Genomic DNA, 22,202 nt, shown 5'->3' on the forward strand with positions numbered 1-22,202 from the left:
CATTAGTAGTTTTGTTGTATCAATCCATTCATCATTTTAACTTGTCCATTATATTTCATTCTCTTTCCTCCTCTAGGGACAATGGCAACAATTCCACTCATAAGTCTCCCTTCACGCTTCACGTTATTTTGCCAAATGCATATTGATATTTGGATGGCCAAGGCAAATTCATGCTTGGCCGACTAATGTGATTTTGTCTTCTTATCAAGCCACTTTAGTTTCTGGGAGGCATCCAGAATTCAGCATGTGACTGTGCCTTTTCATATCCTTAATATTTGCATTTAAAATAACCATATGTTAAGTGTACGTAGTCCAACAGAAGTAATCAAGAGCAGTATGAAAAGTAGGTTTTGTACAGCGGAAAACCAATAGTGATGCTTTCAGTTATAAACTTTTAATTTTTCCAGACACCTGCAGTTTGTTGTGACACTACTGGTAGTGCAGAAATTGTGCCCCATTGTTGGTAGCTGAATCCTTTCATCTGGACAGCTGTTTTGCATGGATTACAAGTAGTTGAAACGGATTCGCATCAGTGAAGATATTTAAGTATTTCCCTACCTAGCTCATAACTGTTCTTTATATATTGAAAGAAGCAGGATATTTTTTTTTTTTTAATTTAAAGCTAAAGCAGGCAATTTAGTGAAATACCAAGGGTCATCATCACCTGTAGTGAAATCTGGGAGCTGTATTCACTTGTACTTGGCATAATTCCTGTAAAGCAAAACTGAGGAACAGAACAGAGAATACAGTTTAATGTAAGGAAATTGCATGGTAACTAGAAGCTGCCTGGTGTATAAAGTTCTACAGATAATTTAGGGCTGCCTTTCAAAAGTGTGATGGGGATTTAGGTGACCCACACTTAATAACCTGGCTTTTTTTATAGCCCTGTCATAGGCATGTCCTTAGATAAATATTAATTCTTGATCAGATTTATAGAATATAAGGAATTAGAAAAATACATAACTCAAGGTCAGATGAGCAGGCCTCACAGACTTCAGTGACAACTGAACAAGTCTCTCACTGTCCCTGTCAAGTGGGCTGGTGACTGATAACATCATAATTCTGTAGCCTAAACTGGCATAAACTGGTTCTACTGTGGGTCTTGCTGTTACCTCTATGCATCTAACTGATCTCATCTCCTTTGTGCTGACACAGTCATTCATTCAGCCATGCGCTGCCCTGGGAACAGATGTAGGTTAAAATTCTTTTGAAGATGCTGTTTCTCAATGTATGTTATTTTGCTATTCCAGTCCATGGTGTAGCTTTGCAAACACCAGGCAGTGGCACTCAGAGAAAGAGCTTCCCAGTGGCAGGAGAAAGCAGCTCAGAGTAGGGACTACAAAGGGTAAGACCTTCCCAGTGTTACGAATTCTGGCTCATTCTTGCTCAAGAAGCTTGTAGAACAACATTGTTAGTCATAACAATTTCACTCTTTGCTGTTATTCCATAATCTATTAAGACTTGAAGGTATTTTTTATTCTATCTGAATAAATCCTTTCTCTCAATTAGAAGTAGCTCTTACACCATAACACATTATCACAGAACATTGTCTGAACAGAAATTCAAAAACATTTTTCTCCTTCTCAAACTCCTTCTATATTTAAGGATACTTCGCCCTCTGTTAAATAATTATTCTCATGGCTTGATGGAATAATATATGTTTTTCCTTTCTAATTGTTATTTTCCTTAAGAAAAATAATATGCAATGAAGAAATTTATATGGTCATTATTTGGAAATAAGACCACACAAATGCACTGAGCAGTGAGAAAATCGTGAAATGATATTGTAACTCTACTGCTGTATTAACACATAATTTATTTAATTTATTTCTTAATTAGTTTGTATTCTTTTTCAAAAGTGGCTCATGTAAATTTTATATTTTTAACTGCTGAGGCATGGGACTGTGATCAACACTGGGTACTGTTATTTTAAACATTACACAGTTCTTTCACCTGCTAAGAAAATACATTTTGAACATTTTTGGTGATATTTCACTTTCCAAACCACCTAAACAGTGTTTGACAAAACTGAATCTCTGATTGGGAAAAAAAGTGAGTGGAGGGAATATGAGGAATTTGCAATTGCTATTCCTAATAAAACATTTTGGAAAAAAATTATATAAACTACCTTGAAAATTATTTGGAAGTATTTGATTCTGAGTACTTCTGAAATCTGCCTGTTTAATTTCTTAAACAGAAGCCAATAATATAACGCAATAAAAAACTGACAAGATATTGAGACCACAGTTGTACATTACTGAGGAGAAGATAAAATCCTGGTGAGGTTATTCTGAGTCCTGTGACCACCTGCAAGCATGAGGTGTCACTGAAGAACACCAGTCCTTTCCTCTGTGTCTTTTTTGTTGCGTGTACTTTAAAAATGAGTCTTATAGCAAGAGCTTAGGATTTCTTTTCCTGTAATAGCTTGTGTTTTCAGCATTACCCTGTATCTAATCAAGTAGTTTAAATACAGGAAACTGAGAACTTTATATAGCTAAAAACACGAAGAACTTCAAGGTAAAAGAGACGGTCAAGTCCTTCTGGAGTTGTTAGTGGTTTAGTGCAAGAATGTAAAGATAATAGTCTTAACAGATCTCTCTTGCACTTGACTTTCACTGTGCATATACATGCCCACTTACTTCTTGGCAGTCACTCCTTTCCTTCTGGTACTCTGCATCTTAACGCTATGCCTCTTCATGGGAAAAATGTTTTCTGTTTCTGTTTCCATGTTGCCTGCTACCCTGACTCTTTTTCAGTGCTGAATAGTAGACTGCTGCCTGTCAAGCTGCATTTCTTCAAATTTCTGAAGATCTCCACCTCTTATATTCTAGGCTTTATAAAGCCTTCCAATACCTGGACAGAAATGTTTTTGATAGCATATATCCAGAGGTTTTCTCTTAAACTAAGATGAAGTTAGAGAAAATGCGTTTAATGAAACTTGGTGAAGAGATCCAGCTCATCTAGGCTCGAAATGTCACAGTCCATTTTTATCCTAACTAGGAGCAAGCGAAAAATAATCACAGTCCTCCATGAAGGAAAATTTCTTTGGCGATACCTAGTTTTATCTTCCTAATTTTTGTGCAACTAAATAAATGTAAAAATAGAAATGACAATATACAAAATAATTTGCCTCAAATAAACAAAGGTAGTTTTTGATCAGATATAAATTTTTTTTCCTATGACAGATTAACTCATTGGTTGGATTCCCTATGGCTTATAATTAGTGCAGGTCATGATTGCAGTAGATCCTCTAGCTGTGGACAGAGTTCTAGTCAAGGGTGACCACACAAATGCTGCCATTCTTTGAGAAGTATCATTCAGAAGTTACTGAAGGTGAATGATAGAGTAAGGTGACAGGATTTGCTGATCAGTGAATTTGAACTATGCATTGATGTTGTTTGCTTTTAGTAAGACATTTTAATTTGTCACTGAGGTTTTATTTGAGCTAGCAGTGCTTTTGAACTAAAGCTAGTGATCATCAATAAATTCCCCTTGCACAGAGGGGAACTTGTTATGCTATGAAGGTAAAATTCAGTCAATTCACAAGCACAGTGTGGTCAAACATAATTTTTTTTTAGTAAAACCTTCTAATCTGAGAAAACGAAGTTCCTTGTCATGGTTTCTAAAGAGGTACTGTAAAAAAGCTGTATAATTTCATTAATAAAGCAACTTGACAACAATGGCTAGGACATATGGAGACACTGTAATAAAAGTTTTATTGTTTCCAGCTGTGTTCTTGTCTATCTAGTAATATTTTATTATCAATAAACCTGTGCACCTACTACAAGCCCTTAAGAGACATAAAAAAAAGGCATGAATGCTGTTTTGATTTTGGGACTGTTAGGATGTGAAAACATGAAAGGATTTCGGGAAGAAAAAGGAGAAACTGCCATTGATTTGAAAACATACAATTAACTGAAGAATCTTACTGAAAGAAATCATTTGCACCCCTTCCCAAACCTATTACACAGTTCGTATTGGTTTTGTGCTTAGGACAGGGAAAGAATTTCACTTCTTGAGGAAAGCCCTTTCCAGTTCCTTCCTGAGGCAGTATTAGATCCACACTGTGCTTGAACAGGGCTCTGACTAGATGCTGCCTAGTGAATGAAACCATGACACGGCTACACTTCTGTGGAGAGGAAGTACAGAAGGTGTGCCAAAAGGAGTGGCAGAGATGGCAGTGCTGTCGTGCTGGATTAGGCGTATTTTCAATGCATCAGGTGCAACAGGAAGGAGGAGGCTAGAGGGGAACAGCCACTATTGCGCTTCCATTAGGGCTTTGTTCAGACAGCTTTCTTCAGAGTACATCTTTCAGTCTGAATGCACAACATTTGAAGATTTGTCGTGCTTCTACCTTAACTAAATTTATACAAAGGACTTGTAATAGACCAACCTTCTTTCAGAGACAAACCAACTGTTGAAACATGTTATAGAGACATCTGAGCAAGAAACCCCAGCTGGGTTTATCAACAGAAAAGAGCACAATTTGTTTTCAATACTGATGTCTACATGAGTCATAGCTGTACCATGCTATCACCTCAGCTAGCTTAATGAGCAGGCAGAGTTCAGCGCTCAAAAGTGTTCCTGGGCTAACAGGGCTAAGTGTTATTCAGGATCTCAGTTAGCAGATGTTTAGCCAACTTGATGGACTCTGTAGTGTGCTGTCTTATACTCTGGTTCTGGAAAATACATGCAGAGTCAGCTTTGGTATATCTGTGTTGGATAGGTCTATGATCCTGCAAGACAGAGAGACAGAAAAGGTAGGAGAGGTATGTGCGGGCAGACTGTTGGTGAGCCTTTCTGCACTGAGTTATCTAAGACCAATCATTTCACCCTGAGTATGCACCTGACCATTTCAAGTTTAATTTAAAGTGTCTTAAGTTTTTAAGTAGTGTTTGTCACCCTAAGTCATGACTGTTCAAGCGCCTCCATTTCAGAACAGCTTCACTTTACATTTCTGTAAGTTAAAGATCTAGCTCCTGTTCTTCTCAGGCATAGTATCTGGGGTAACAGACACTAAATAATCAGGAGCAAAAGGAAACCGTAAGTCACTATCTGCCTCTCACGCAACTTCCTTATAACTGTTCCCTGTAGCATATGTTTTCTGTAGCTGTTCTTTTATAGTAAGTACCCAACACTAATAATTTTGCCGTTGAAAGGTTGATGGGCTTTTGTAGTTTCTTTAGTTCTCCATTTGTCTTCTATTTTTTAAGTAATGTATTCTTAGCTCAAAGTGTATCTCTCCTCAGTGCAGTAGGTTCAGCCTTTGAAGCAAGGCACAACATGCTCTACTCCTTGCAGACCTTTCTCTGGGCTGAGTGTTCCATGTCTGTCTGGACATGGAGCTGAGAGGTACAGTCTTTAGTATACTTGTGCTTTGGGGTATAAAAGAGGACCTTTGCCTTAATTTACCCAGGATTTCTCTGAGGGGAGACCTGTGTGAGTGAGGGTGAGGCATGCGGCATGCAGCCTGTGAAGGGAGGGCAGAGACAGGGTGCAGACTGGAGCCAGTGCTATGAAGTGCACTGGAGGATGGGTGTCTGCCCCATTCTGAAGCTTATAGCATCAAATGGAAAAAAAGCAAACGGTCATGTGTTAGAGACTGTCTTTGATCACAACAGTCACTATATAAACTCTTAAGCTAAGTATCTCCTTAAATACTATCGACTCCAAAGTATTTCCACCTAATAAAGGTAGATGGAACTCACCTTAGGGAAGTCATCAGAAGATGGAAGAAGTCTAAAATGTGAAATCCTGGGTACCTGTGGATTTCTAGAACTGTTTTCGATTTCACTTAGAACTTTAAGACATCTAATTTCCTATATAGCTACACACTTTTATATCACTCCAAATAGTCAGAAGTTCATATGGTATGTACTTTCAGAACAAATACTCAGCAAAACTACAGCACGTTGGTTTACTGTCTGTCGCACCTTCAAAAGGTAGTGTGGATAGACTTTTTTCTGCATATAAATAACAGTAAATTCATAGGCACATGTTTTTGTGCTGTACAAGTGTGATCTATAGATTAGGCCCTGTAGATCCTTTGGAAACTTGTATACCTCAAATATTCAGGTCAAACAAGAGCACACAAGCTTCACTGAGCCAGAGTTCGGCTATCTCAGTGTGCTGCATTGGAGTGGCTGGCCTGCAAACCCTTTTGATTTCCAGTGTTCAAGCTCATTCTCCCTGCTGTGCAGCCCTAGCCTTTCTGTGTTCACAATGCATCATGCTGCCTGAATGCAAAAGGTTGTCTCCAAAGCAGGAGGGATGATACAGCCCAGCAAACCTTTAAATGAAGCAGCTATATTGGTAGACAAGGATAGAGTTCCTTGAAACCCAGCTAGCTAATGTAACATAGCTGCTTGGCAAGACAGAGGATTTCTGCAAATACATAGATATAATCTCTACATTCTTTATATGTCACTTATAGAATAGAATATATATATATATATATGATTTGTATATTCGGATAAGAGTAGTTGTATTGTAATTTCAGTACACTGCTGTATTGCTCTGCTAACTTGAAATCTTTTGTGACGTCAGGTGTCTATAAATGAGCAAGTCTGGTATAAAGCATTAAACCATCTTTCTGTAGAGTATCTTAAAGGTCCTGGTCAGACAGTATTGAACTCTGACAGGGAAAACTTTCCCTAAATCCACACCATGTCTGTTCAGGGAAGCCAAGTGAATGTCTATTGATGTCTTTGTGTTGTTTTAAGTTAATTTCATTTCTCTGGACTTTCTGACAAAAGAAATTAAACTTTATTCTGAAGAGGCTGTGTCATATCTGTATGTGCTGTTACTGTCAATGTGTTCCCTGTGGGAGTTTGCTGTTAACCTAATTTGGTTGCCACCAGAAGTTGTGCGCCAAATAGTCCATCAGGGAGTAGTTGGTCAAATTAATTATATAATCTTTTTCCACATAGTGTTGAATATCTTCTGGCGTTCATAGCAAACATCCTTACATGTTTTAGGAGGGAGTATATTTAGATATACTAACATGAACATTAATTTTAGTATATGTTTCACTGGTCATCTCGTATTCTTTTTTGTGCAAAGGCAGCGTTAAAGCTATACCATTCTGTTGCCATAGTGCAAAGAGACAGATAAGGTCCTCTTGATGCCCAGTAAAAATGTGTTCTATTCAGAGGTCTGGCTACTGACGAGGTCTTCATACTTTAATGAGTTTCTGGAAAGTTTTGTCCAAGAAAGAAAAGAAAATGGCAGAAACTTTGTAAAGTTTTGATTAATGAAAGGAATATAGCATTGGTCTGTTGTTGGTTTTTTAATTGGGGAAAAAAAAAAAAGAAAGTGGAAAATATGTATGTCAAAACATCAGTCAGGTTGAATTGGCATATTCCTTCTTTTTTATTGGCAACCTATCCTGTTGATTGATTTGTGTTTTCATCAGCTCATTAATTGATTTTCAGTTTGATCGTTTTGGCCTTTATTAGGATAATAATAAGATGATACAGGTATTGTAAAAGTGAATTGTATCATAAAGAGAAACCAACACATGGACCTGTCAGTTAACACGGTATGTGTTAGACAGAAGCAGGCAGCTTGAGTCACTGGAAACAATCTAGCTCAAGTAGTAAAATGAGAGTAGAAAGGTTTATTAGCTTGGGTACATGTTTCTGTTCTAACATTAAGTAATAAGGATTGGTGTTTTTATTTTCAGAGTCAAGTTATAACAATTTCCTGACTAATTAATGGTAATCATATCTCACTTATTGCCTAATGACGTGAGATGACTCCTTCTGTAACAGTTTCTTTTGTCAATAAACCAAAATCAGTGTCTATGTTGTTATGCCCTGGCCCCCCCATCCTGCCCCCTTTTCTTTTATTTGAGCTTTTCACTTCTGGGCGTGACTCCCAGTGACTATTCCAATATAGCAAAGCATACGTGAAAGTTGGTAACTGCTCTTGGTTAGTAGGTTGGTAACTGCTGTTGGTTATATTCTTTGTTAATATCACAGACAAAAAGCCTCCAACCTAGCAGCATAAAAAAGAGGAGGTTATTATGTTATCTGATGGTTTTGTTATGGCATCCCATATTGCCTCTTTAGGAAGTATATGTGTATCTTAAGTTTCGTACCTGATGGAAAGACATGCTTCTGAAAAAAAAATCATCAGTGAAAGTACCACCCTAAGCATTTGTATTTTACTATGATCAGAACAGTTAATTGTAATTTTGATGTATAGTGGAAGACCTGCTTTTCCACAAGTAAATGCTCTTGTGAATGAGAGAACCGTAGCAATACTGAAACATAGCAATTAATTTTAAAGGTGAAATTCAGCCAGATATTAAGAATCTGTACAAAAATCTCAAGTTTCCAAACCATCCAGCAGTGAGGACTAGTGGGAGTCTCCCTACAGGCACATCTTACCTCTTCACAGAAATGTTCCTGATTTTATATATTGGAGAAAGCAGACTGTTGAAACTTACCTTGAGTTCAGGGATATGAAATGTAAAATAAAATACTGTTATTTTATAAATTAAATTTCCTCCAGCAGAGAGGGCAGAACTCTGTTGGTTAGGTTGCTACCATACATGCTTGCAACAGTAAGTTCATGCAGTCCTAGAACTTGGGAAAACAAATAAAAAATAAATAAATAAACAAAAATCTGTCTGCACTTAGAGTAACAATGCTGTAGCAGGGAAAAGTAATTTGAGTTTAACAAAATTTACCTGCTGGAATTGAACTTGCAAGCCTTTAAATAGGTATATAATGTCATACTGGAAAGCGGAAGAATTATATGTAATTTGTTTTTACTTTAAGTTTACCAGATGAAATATATTCTTCAGAGTGGGAAGCACCTTGATTGTGCTTAAGAAGGTATTTTGATTTATTGTTTGAGAAATACACTCTGTAGCAGGTCTATTGATATAAGGGGATCTTACAAGTACCTAGTGAGGTACTTCTGGTACTGTATTTTCAAATCTTCTTTTACAGACTATTTATTCCTGCAGAATAACATCTTGTGTCTCTTACTAACAATTTATATCTCAGTCTCATATATTGATGTCATATACATGATGTGACATGGTACCCTAAATCATTTACAATATATCAGATCTTTATAAGTAAAGATATTGTCACAAAAATTTGCAGGGAGACAGACGTGGAAGCTGTTAAAAAAATATTGGTGTGCTCTTAGAAAGAAACAACCACAAACACACACACACACCAAATCACACAGGTTGGTAGGTCTTTGGAAGAGATCTGAGAGTATTGATCACAGTGGTAAATTAATTATTGCTCTACATGTGCACTGTATTAGAAATCAAATTCATATTAAGATCAGTATCCTGCCTAGCAGTAGATGCAGAAGGAAGCCCACAGGGTAAGAGCAAAGCAAACACATGGACTTTATCAGTGTGTATTCTCAGACGCTTCAATGCTTCCTGAGCCTGAGATAGTTTCTTGTCTTTAAGATGGATTATTCTTCCACACATTTATCAAATCTCCCATTAACTTATCTAAATGAATGTTCCATGAATGTTCATCCTATGGACAGGCAGCGGATGTGATATTGATTTTTTTTTAAGCACTATTATTTGTACTCCAGGTTCTTGGAAATACTCGTTTATCCTACACACTATACATATACCTGACAAAATCCAGTCTTCCCTCATCCCTATATTCTGTACTCTGCTTTTAAGCTTTCCCCCATCCTTCTGCCTCTGAGGTCTGTGCCTAGAGGCATTCTGGTCCTTAACTAACTAAACAGTTAAAATCTATTAAAACAATATTAATGAACTGCATTAATTGTGGTTTGCAATCTTTGTTTTACCTGTTGTGGCAGTGGGTAATGACCAGCAGTCTTCCAATGTAAGCCTTGAATGTCTGACTGGGACAGTTCATCCCTAAGTTAATATTACTATTAATTCTGGAGTGCGTGAGGATGAATGTAGCCAGCAGGAGGTGATCCTGCCCCTCTGCTCTGCCCTGGTGAGGCCACATCTGGAGTGCTGTGTCCAGTGCTGGGCTCCCCAGCTCAAGAGAGACAGGGAACTGCTGGAAAGGGTCCAGCGGAGGGCTATGAAGATGATCTCCTTCTCTGGAGACATTCAAAACCTGCTTAGATGCAACTCTGTGCAACCTGCTCCAGGTGAACCTGCTTTAGCAGGAGGCTGGAATAGATGATCCCTAGAGGTCCCTTCCAGCCATTCTGTGATTTTGTGATTTGCAGTGGCAGATAATCAATCCAGCATCATAATTCATCAAAGCCACTGAGGACCACCTTCCAGCTTCCGTAGCTGTAATATGATGCTGCACTTGCCTTGAGGGTTTTATACTTTTTTAGCTTATAATGTAATGGAAATGGAATAATACACTGGAATACACTTTAATCTTCAGAATTGGGTTCCTTTTGACCTTTCTCTTATATTCTCTAGTAGTGTGTTCCTATATCTATTCCCTGAAACAACTTTTTTTGATAATGTCAAAAGGTTAAAGTGATTGGAAGAATTTATCTGGAATGCAGGATACTCTGGTAAAATGCTGTATTGTGGCACTAACTTTTTAGGATAAACCTGAGCAAACTATGTAATACTTCTGTTTCTCAGGTGGATAAATTAGAGATAAGAGTATTTTACTCAGATACCAGTCTGCTGGGACATTTTAGTAAGTTGGATCAGGTAGGTATGAAAGAATAGATATTATAAAAACAAATGGAAGTTTAAATTCTTGTTTCAACTGTGAAAAGATATGTGGAAAATGGCCTGTTAAAAGTTATGTCAAATTGCCTGTGGTGCAGAATCTTGTTCTTCAGGAGCTGCTGGAACTAATTCTTCCCTCATACCAATTCTACATTGTCCAGTGGTGTGGCAGCCTGTGATAAGAGACTGTTCCACATTTAGAAAATAAGAATAGCAGCTGAGCTAAGAATGTTGCTGAAGACTTAACTTACATATTTTGACTTTTAAGGGCTTAAGTCAGACCCTCAACTTTATTTAAATGTATTTTATATTGAATTATAATCATCATCCTACTTACCACCTATCTGCTAAGCTGCTTAGAAAATAAACAGTATGTACTGCCTAAGCATATGCACTGAAAATGAACTGTCAAAGAGCCATTATGGGATTATTCTTTTGTTGAGCTGTCATTGGGTGAGCTGTTCCTCATATGCTTGCTGAATTATATGACTTCTTTTTTTTTATATACTTATAGTCCTTGCTTTATATGCCAAAGTACTCCTTGCTTTATATGCCAAGGTGTCCCTGCTCACTTGTTTTATATAGCATGTTACTGAAATGAAACAGAGAAACTTTCTTCTGCAGCATTCATTCCTGCCTGCCAGATGGCTAAGTGACTTTGCTTCAGAAGTCTCAGTGTTTCATGCCCTGACAACCGGATTTACAAATTGTGTGATTTGGATATCTTGAAATGAAAGGCAAGCAGCTATGAAAAAAAGAACTTGCTACCTGCCTGTTCTCATTTACTTATAAGTCTCTGAATAGATCCATAGAGATCTCACTCTATGCCAATCTGATCAGAACCTCCTATACGTTATCTCACCCTACAGAAATCTGTCCTGGTTTTACTTACTGATTAAAATCTCTGGGTAAGAGTAGATGTTTCTTTTTATTTTATATTGCCTTTACATTATTTCACAGCTTAAAAAGTTCAAGTTTTATTTACCTTCACCATAACTTTGAGGGTGTTTCACAAGAAATTATCCACAGAACTTATATAAATAAGTCATTTATATTGGACTGCTTTCCTTAAGGAGTACTTTGTAATGACTAAAGTAATACTGTATAATGTTCCATAATAGAGAGCTACATGAACTGTCTGAATTAATGGAGAAGGAGAAAGCACTATACAAAAAGATATTTAAGCCCATTAGCCAAAATGTTCTCTTTGGACTATGTAAAGGCATAGATTTGAGAGTATGAGAATCACAGACAAATACAGGTCAAAAGGGCCATGTATCAGCCAATGAAAAAGCTTATAGATAGCAAGAATGCTAAAATACAGTGGGTTTTATTTTATATTTTAAATAGTAAGGGTAATTGTTTTTACAGTTTCAGTAATACTAAAGTGATATTATTTCACTTTAGCTCAAGATCTATGGCTTGAGTCTTGTGAAATAGAATATGGGGATGTAGTTTGTGTTCTTTTGTTCATGTTTTTCTTTGCATTTGATTGACCTGAAGTGATGGTACATTGTTGGGCTTACAGCACTGTGCAGAAAAATATGCTCGCATCAGACTTGTTCCTAGCAATCCCTTAGGACCTCCTATCTAGCAGAATTTACTGACTGTTCTGTAGTAGGCACTGTGTTGCTAGGTCATTGTACTGGAGAACCCTGAGTCAGTCTTAACAATATTATTAAAGCATACTGTTGCTGTAAAAAAACAAGTGAACAAATCACTATCTTCAAACCAAACCCAATAATATTGGAATGTTGTTCCAAGAGTATTTCCATCCTTGTCATGTAACAATACTGTTTCATGAATGGATGTTGGCACATAATGTGAAACACTACCAGACGTAATAAATTTGCAGGGGTTGATACCAGTGATGTACTAGACAGTTGGAAAAGAACACTTCAGCCTCACTTGACGGTAGGCATACATGATCACTCCTCAGCAGTTCTTCAGCTGGTACCTTCAGCCATGTCATTACCTGTTTTTCTTCCTGCATGCTGGAAACTGGAGGGCTCTTTGCTAGTGTCAGAGTACCTAGTACTTCGTTCATCCTTTCAGCATGAACTTGTTGGGATAGGTTTATAAGGTCTGGGGAATAGCTGTTTGGCTGGGGTTAAGTATTCATTTCTTTAAGCAGTTTGGAGCAGGTTTTTTGGGCACTGAAGGGTGGTGTTAGATATGATGCAAATAAAAATGTGTTGTATAACTAATTGTAATGTATTCTAATCTTAACTAAATGGTTAGTGTTGCATTTAACTCAAACACTGCCTGTGGTTTCTCTGTTACAGCAGACAGTTACCCTACTGGCTTGCACTGAGTCAGCCACATCTGCCTTGTGGTATAGTTTTAGCTTGTGATGCTGTTGTCCTGTAAGCGGGTGCGTTACTGGGTGTACAGCAGCAGTTCGCGCACCGAGTCGAGGTATTCCATACTTCGTTCTAGTTTGTGCTGAGTAGGGAGCTGGGTGGTAACCCACACATGCCTAGCTCCCCGGTTGCCCAAATTTTACACCAGGGGTCCTCAAACTACAGCCCGTGGGCCGGATACGGCCCCCCAGGGTCCTCAATCCGGCCCCCGGTATTTACAGAATCCCCCTGCCGGGGGCTGGGGGAAAAACCAAGCAGCCGCAGGTGACTGCCTATCACTGCATCTGCACGCCGGCCCCCTGGTTAAAAAGTTTGAGGACCCCTGCTTTACACTATTTATACAGTTCAGCTACAAAGACATCAGCCTTCACTGCTTACAAGTTTCCCAACGCCTTCATTGGTTAGTACTCAGCTTCCCATTTGTCAAATCATTCCCTCGCTTCTCATGTTAATCTGTTCACATGCTCAGTCTCATCTTCTTGGGGATTTCTCGAGCCAGTGGTCAAGGAGCCAGTGGTCGCTGTCCCCCCCCGCCGGAATGACCTCTCCCCTGGTTTTGCTGAGCTCATTGCCTGTGATGAGCTTCCCATCAGGTCATCGGTCTGGTGGGAGGCTTCCTTTGTGAAGTTCCTTTTCTGAACAAAAAAGGACTTGCCGGTGCTTAGCGAGGCATACAAAGTGCTTGTAACTTGAATTAACCCTTAATAACTCATTCCCTTGGACTCTCTCAAAGTCAAACCGCCAACACCCCATTCAAGTCCTTCTAACCACCCGCTATCAATACTAATAGGAAGTTGCGGAAAACAAATATGCTTGTTTCTAGTCCTGAATCTAAAATCCTTTTCTTATTTCTCATCCCCTACTGGTCTCATTCTCTTAAAACCTTGTTCCCTCTGTCCTTCAGAGGTTGCTTTCCTTACAATTGCTGTGTTATAGTTTGCCTGGAGGTGTGTAACTGCTCCCAACCCCCCGTGGCTGAATTCTTGCTGTAAAGATGGTTTATTTTCCCCCTGAAGAGTGTCTTTTCAATGACTTTTGCAACCTTGCTTAAAAGTAAAATTAGACAGTAATCCTTCAGAATGCTTAGATAAGCCCCTCAGGGAATGATAATGATATTGGCCATTTTCTAAATAGCTGAAACAGAGCTTCTGTTTGAAGGAGCCATTAAAGAGATGAGTAATCGCTGGTGACAGATCTTCACAATGGTTCTTTAACAACTAATTAGGATTGTTGTCACAGTTACTGGCATTTCTTCCTGGTAAAGCGGCATGCAAAGTAGCCCTTACATTAGGAAATGCTGTGGCTGACAGCACAGAAGCAGGTGATGGCTGTGAGGTCAGTGTGCAGCTGCCTAGAATAGTGAAGAATTTATTAAATGTCTGCAGCCTCACAGACAGAGATGCTCTCCGACTAATTCTTGTGAGATATGTCATATGGTGCTGATATGAAAAATCTTTCTAGATTCAATTCCTTATCTAGGAAAGAGAAACAGTCACTAACAAAAAGCTATTAAACAAAAACCTGCACATTGTCCAGAATCTATGCAGTACGTATGTAATCTTGGGTGGTGAAATGAATTACGATATTTTATCGACTAGCAGTCCATTTGGAAATGACAGTATGAAAACAGTACAGAGAGCGGGAACTGTAAAAATCAAGATTTCACCTGACCTCAAATATCTTCCCTTTTTTAGTGGCAGCCAGAAGTTTTACCTTCATTAATTCAGCAGCTGATTAAGCTAACAGCCTTTTGATATTCCTCCTTTCTTTAGTGATTATGATGTGCTATAATTAAGAAAAACAAATCAGTAAAACAATGAAAAGTGGATTAGTTGTATTAATCGTGGCATTTAGAGAACCCAGTTTTTCTGAACAGGTTTTCACTTTTTTCAGGCATAAAAAGGAAGAAAATGTGTTAGTATCATTCCTTGAGATGGTAAAACAGGATACTTCTGTTATCAACTTGATTAATTTCAGTGCCCAATCACCTTGAATAAGACAGGCTGAAGTCAGCTTTTTTTCCTGTGACAAGAGTTTTTCTTTAAGATTTGCTTTACACCACTGTGGGAATGAAACAAAGCATTTTACTGGATTTGAAATGGGAAAAACTGAAGAGGCTTATAGGTATTCCCACTAGTTTTGGATGATCAAGGCCCCATGCATATCTATTGCCCTGCAAATTTCTTTGAATTAATTTAAAACAGTGGGAATTAACACTTACTCAGTTCTCTAAGGAATAATTGTTTCTAAGATACTCTTTTTAATTTGTACTCATAATAACTGATACAAAGAAGAAAAAAATACAATCCTGTCAAAATACAGTATAAAACTATATATTTTGTTTGGATTTAAAAAAACCCAACCAAACGAAACCTAGAAGGGACATAAAGCCAAAACTTACTTTATTTATGCATTTTGAAGGAAATTAAAGGAAGACTGAGCTTTTTCTTTTAGCTTCAACCCTTCTCAAATTTGACTTCAAATACATTTCAAAAGTATTTTTTATTTGTGAATGTTTTGGGTTTGGGTTAGCTTATGGGTTTGGTTTTTCCCATGAGCAGAAATTAGTCAAAGTTAGTGGTTTCACAGAATCAGAATATTTTAATTGAACAAAAGCTTCTAATCAGCTGATCTCCAAAACTACATGAACGATGAAGTTCAATATCTCATCCTTTCAAAGGCAATAACAAAAATACCACATGAGGCTGTAATGGTTATATCCAGAAAATTTCCTTGGAATTTCTTGCACTTCTCTCCTGTAGTATTTATTTTTGGTTTACACCATACTTTGTGAAGTCATACATAATCCTAAAGTAAACATTTTATTCTTATTGGCATTGCTTCCTTTTCAGGGAAGTATTTTTGGCACTCTCACTTCTTGTTCCTTTCCCATAATTGTGTAACAGTTTTCTCCACCATCATCTAAAGCATGTTGAAGAGCAACACTGCAATTTTTTGCAAGAGTGAAAGCTTAAAATATTTCAGATCTTATTCTGCTTCTGAACTGTATTTTGTCTTTCCTCCCATGTAATTGTACAGTGTCAAATGTTTACAAAACCATGTAATAACCTGGATTACTGGAGTGACTGAAAAGTAGAAATTGATCTAGCATAATTTTTCCTTATTTTTTTCTACATAAATCACTTCAGTGACCTAGCTCACATAATCAACCATACACAGGAATGTGCTGGCACAACTGGTAAAATATGTGTGAAACTAATACATGCAGAAAATGTACCAATGTCTTCAGCCAGTTTTACTGCTGTGGAAAATACATCCCGTGGATGCATCCAAAATGAAATGCTCCAAGTTGGTAACATGGACACCACTCAGTGTATTAACAGTCATCTGAAAGATTAGGTAATCTCGGTTTCTGTACTGCTGAACTGCCAGGTCTAACCGTGCTGTGCTCTATTATGAATTTCCATAGCAACAAGGAGGACATTGGAACCACTTGTTCATTCCTCTATAGCATAAGACACTGTGAAACTTCATGTTAAAATTAATATTTGTTTTATAGTAGATGATGGGGTTTTTTTAAAAGCAAAGTTATAACTGAATAATGATGAAAAGTAATATTACAACAAAGCCCATTTTCTGACACCCTAAAGTTACTGCAGATCATCTGAGGAAATCAGTAAAGTTGGGTATAAATGTGTAAGGTTAGGCACATTGTACATACCTTAGACTTTGCAGAAGTGAATAGGCAAACTTCACTGTCTTGTCTATGTTTATTAGTTTGGTGAAACTGTACTAAGCTAAATGGAATTACTACTGATTTTTACTTTATAGTGGTGATTTTATTTTGAAGGAAACAGTAAAGGAAGAAACGTTGTTATTAAAGCTGTTTGAATTTGTGATTAAACTATTTAATTGAAAATGCCAGGTATTCAAGTAAAAATAGCTTTATGGAAAGGGATTGGATGTTCAAATTTCTGAACTAAGAAAGAGATTGCTAGATTTTTATTTCCTTCCTGTGCACTTGGTTACTGGAGCTCCCAGAGATTCAAGGGTTTTGAAGCTTCATGGGTTTGGGGAAACAGATAATCAGGTCCCCTTCTCTGAAACAAGAGACCTGTGAAAACTGCTGACTCCAGCATCAGTCAGAAAATTTGGACCCTACCTCATCTGGGAGTTGGGTGCCTCGAAGACTGTGGTAGGTTCTGAGATGTGGCCTCCTCCAGGCATATGATAGAAGTTCTTCTCTTTTGCATGAGGTGATCACCACCTTGATACTGTAAAGTGCATTCTCCCTCTATTTCTCCTTAATTTTTTTCCAGCCTTCCAGTGGTATCCTACACAATTGCTGTGACTGTGTTGTTTATATATTTGTATTTATACTTTTATATATTTATATATATATGTACATTTGTTGAGGAATTAGAGTTGGCCATGACGGAATTGTTCAGAAAACTGATCAATCATGCCACTTTTACAGTTTTAAGACAAAGCTTTGCTGAACTGACATTCACTGACAGCACACTTCATAATAAATTGTTAGTTCTTAATCATCATTCATTAGTCTTACATAATATAAGAAGTTAGTCCCCAACAACCACATCCTGAGTTAATAGTGAGTAAGCAATGCCACTGAATTGATGCCCTATTGCCCTACATATTTCCATATGAGGAAAGAGTCCTTCACAGCTCAGGTGTAGAAGCAGCCAGGCTCAGAGCATTTCCACCACACAAACACAAGTCTGTGTAGTCTACAATGCTATAAAACAAGGAAGAGGAAGGTACGTGGGAGCAGGGATGAATAACTGACTTAATAGGTCTTGTGATGTAGTTGAAGCACAAAAACCAGCAATAGTTTCAGAACAAAAATAGTAAGTGTATTTATATACTAGAAGATGCAGGTAAACACGTAATGTGCGGCATAAGTTCAAAGAGTTTTTTTGAAAACATGCCACTAACATTAAAACTGTGACCTTTTCTAAGGCAATATGAAAGTTTGGCTCTACTACTTATTTATGTGCTGTGGATTGAGGCTGCAATCAATAGTGAAACTTTAGTGGAACCAGCATTCATTCTGCAATGGTGTTAACTTGGGAAAAATAATTAAATTTCTTTCTTTGAATATAGAAGGATTCATCTCTTCGCTATCTTTATATAGTCAGACATCTGAGAGTGAAATACTTTTTATATAAACTAACATTTCAAATTAGGCTTCAATGGCTAAACTCGTCTGTTTCTTTGGAACAGAAATCTAGATGCTCCTGGAGATAAGTATGTTTAAAAACTTAACTACAACATGGCTCTTGAAAGAACAAATCTTGGTAGGATTCCTAATTAAATACAAACCTGAATTTAAACAGAAGCCTATGTATAATTTCAAACTTTTATCACTACATTTTTCACCTAGTTCCAGCCATTACCTGCATGGCAAGCTGTCAGAATAGAGAGTAACATCAGGTCCTATAGAGAAATTGATATAAAGATTGATTTAATAACACAATACTCTATAATTTTCCAGAGTTTTAGGGAATATTTTATATGTATATATAGTTTTATCTATATTTTTACAATTAACTTCAGTTAAAACAAAATTAACTTCTTGTATCTTTTGTCTTCATCTCCACTATGTTTTCTACTATATCAGTATCTTGTGGTATGAATGTTGTCTATCTCCTTGATAATTCAGTCTTTTTGGATAATCCATATGATTAATTCATTTTGTAGAATGTCCACATTTTAGAAATATGGGTACTTTAAATAAAATTAACATTTCTGAGTTCCCTTTATAATTATTCCACTTACTATATTGCATGTATATTATCTCCTTTAGCAATTCTATCATTATATACCTGGAACTCATTACGTATGGAACATAGAACATACAGCTTTTCCTGGGTGACATTGAGTATGTTGAGATAAATGAAAGAATATAATTCCACACATTGTTTCTCATAATCTTCCATAATTAATATTCCTCTTCAGATTTCAAAAGCAAGATATAAGCTACTGAAAAGCTTCTTATAACCTGAAAGAAATCCTTTCAGAAAGCAAGCTTGCTGCACACTCTGCCCTCGCAATTTCATGGGAGGTAATGTCTTAAGGATGTCCTGTTTCACCATGCGTGGAATTCTGATTTTGAAACACGATTGTCTCTAGTGACACACAGTTATGCTTTCAGTGTTTAGAAATTTAAGGCTACATGTAATAAAAGTTAGGCACCTACATAAGTCAAAGTGGTCTTTACACACAGAAATAAAACTTTTTATTCATTTGCCACCTTAGTCTTGGAAGTGTCTAGGTTTCAGAGCCTGCTGAGATAGTTGGGAAAAAAAACTAGAACTGAAAAATGACAAAAAAAAAATGGGGAGAAGAAAAATTATTTTATAGAAAGATAATGACTGTAAACTGAGAGGAGAAAGGTTGGAATTGGTTGAACTGGGGATCAGGAAGACTAACTGAAAAGATTAGGGGGAAGGTTTAGAAGGGTCTACTTAGGAAAGAGGATGTGACCTGGAAGCTGAGTAGGAAAGGGAAAATTGGACAGGCTATTTTGAATGTGTGAACTAAAAGGAAATTCTTGGAGCACCTCAGCTGGAAGGGAATCACCCCAATTAGATCAACAACTGGAAGGTGATAAAACAGTAGATTGTTCAGAAATTGAGGAGAAGAGAATACAGCAGAACAGGAATATACATTAAATAATGCAGCTGTACATTCAATTGTGTCATGCTGATCATAAAAAAAAACCCCAAACCTCTGCAAAATCTGCAGGTGTAAGAGTATTTTCTTTCAAGATTAATCTGTGCTTTTTAATGTATTAGCTGGTGTTTTAAGAAGCCTATATAAACCATTATGCATGGAAAACCCTTTTTATGATTGTTTGGAGAGCTCTAGTCTGATCTAATGAAATAACCTTAATTACGTATCCATATGCTCCATCTCATTTATAAACAATGGAGGGGGGGAAAAAAGCATTTTTTTGCTGCTGATACTGCTGTTGTTGTTATAGCCTGCTGCTGTGGGTATCGCTAAAGCAGTTAGTTCCCTTCTTCCATTCTGTACTTCAGTATGATAATTTCTGGAATGCACTCTCTGTCCTAATGTGTATTTGTTAAACCCAATAGCCTTCTTGCAACACTTGCTTATGAAAAGACGTTTCTAAAGATCTATGACTGCTATAAAAGCACGCCTGGCTTCTAACACTTGCACACACTTGTACATCCACATTTTTCTTGAAAACAGTCCCTTAAAAAAAAGCAAGCCAGAAGCATGCAAATAAAAACAATCATAGATATCTATATGGAAATGGATCTTTTGGAAGAATAGGTGTGTTAATTTAGCAGTATCCCTCCAAAACAAAATAAAATAAAATAATAATAATAAAAAATCTTAGGCATTTGCTGATATTCAGTGGTATTTGGAATGTGAAATTTTAATAGGAATGTTATCAAGTATTTGATTTTGTTGGTGATGCAGACTTTGATCTTAAACCTAGACTTCCTTTTAACCAGAAGTGCTACAACATGAAGGTTATGCTTCCACAGCTGTTTTTTTTGTTTGTTTGTTTTGTTGGGTTTTTTTTTTTGTTTGTTTTCTTCATTTCTAAGTTGTGTGGCCAGGGTAACACTAAAAGTCTGTTCTTGCATCCTTTTCTTTTACATTCTGAAATTTTCAAAGTATGTCATCGCCATTGTCTTTACTGAGCTGTTTTCTGATAGGAATAGATGAATGAAATACAATATCATAGAATAATTTAGTTTGGAAGGGGTGTTTGGAGGTCGTCTAGTCCAATCTGTTCAAAGCAGGTTTAAGCAGACCAGGTTACTCAGTGCCATGCTCAATCAAGTCTTGAACACCTCTAGAGATGGAGATTGCACAGCCTCTTTAGGCAACCTCTTACAGTATTGTAAGACCCTTGTGCTACAGGTAAAATCCTTTCTGCGTACCAAATTGTGTTCCTTGCTTACCCTGTTGCTGTGCACCTCTGGGAAGAGTCTGACTGTCTTCACTGCATTCTCTGATCATGTGTTTGTAGACCCTGAGCTTTTTATTCTCCAGGCTGAACGGATCCAGCTCCCTCAGTGTCTTCCCATACATACAGTGCTACAGTCCTCAACTGTCTTGCTGGTTACCTTTTGACTTTTTCCTGTATATTCATATCCTTCTTTTACTGGAGAGCCCAAAACTGGACACAGCACTACAGATAGATTCTCAAGGTGCTGAATAGAAGAGAATAATCACTTCTTTGGACTTGATTGCTACAGTCCTTCTAATATAGTCCAGGATGTGGCTGACCTTCTCTGCTACAGCCAGATGCCCAGGTCCTTTTCTGCAGAGCTGCTTCCCTTACAGTCAGTCCCCAGCCTGTTCTGCTGCATGGAGTTATTTTATCCCAGATGCAGGACTTTATATTTCTTTTTATTGCATATCATAAGACGTTTGTCATTCTATTTCTCCATGCTGTCCAAGTTTCTCTGAAGGGCAGCATTGAAGTACAGCATATTGACTGTTTCTCTCAATTTGGTGTTGTCTGCAAACTTCCACCAAACAGGAGATAAATGGCGAGAGGGTGTCAAAGGTCTTGCTAAAATCAAAGTCATAGGATTGTTATGGGTTTGGTTTTGTTTGGGTTTTTGGTTTGTTTGTTTGTTTGTTTGTTTTTCATGATCAGGAGGGTCTGGATAATGTAAATACTAATGTTCTGTATTTTATGTGGACTGATGTGTTGCAGTGTGGTCACTCTTCCAAATCCAGGTCAAAGACATACCAGCTGAAGGCTGAATATTTTACAAGTAGCATTGTCTTGGCAGACACCTTGCAAATGCCAACAGACACAAGCACTGCAGAAACAAGAGGACTCCCCTGAGAAAACTGCAACTGGGGCAGTTGCTCAATATCAGATGTGTAGACATGGAACATAGGGACATGGTTTAGTCGTGGATTTGGCATTGTTAGGTTTGGACACAATGATCTTAAGGATCTTTTCCGACCTAAATGATTCTGTGATTCCATTCCACAACCATTGCCCTTTCCTTGTCTGTAGTACCAGTCACTCAGCATAGATAGCAAGAGTTGCTCAAGATGGAGTTGTCCTTGGTAAATCTGTACTGGCTGCCTGCAGTCACCTTCTTGTTCTTCATGAATTTAGAAATGGCTTCTAAGACTATTTGCCTGTCCTTGGTCACTAACAAGACCAACATATGGAAAGGGAA

The 22,202-nt window shown here is 37.5% G+C and overlaps 1 long non-coding RNA gene across 1 annotated transcript; it reads left to right on the forward strand.

Annotated features, from left to right (window-relative positions):
* Nucleotides 1-532: 532 nt before the first annotated feature.
* On the forward strand, nt 533-21,923 carry LOC121082637. Its single transcript, XR_005826079.1, has 3 exons — nt 533-546; nt 4,149-4,151; nt 21,891-21,923. It is a non-coding gene; the product is annotated as an uncharacterized LOC121082637 (long non-coding RNA).
* Nucleotides 21,924-22,202: the final 279 nt, after the last annotated feature.

The sequence above is a fragment of the Falco naumanni genome, chromosome 1 (assembly GCF_017639655.2).
Source record: "Falco naumanni isolate bFalNau1 chromosome 1, bFalNau1.pat, whole genome shotgun sequence".
Lineage (NCBI taxonomy): Eukaryota > Metazoa > Chordata > Aves > Falconiformes > Falconidae > Falco > Falco naumanni.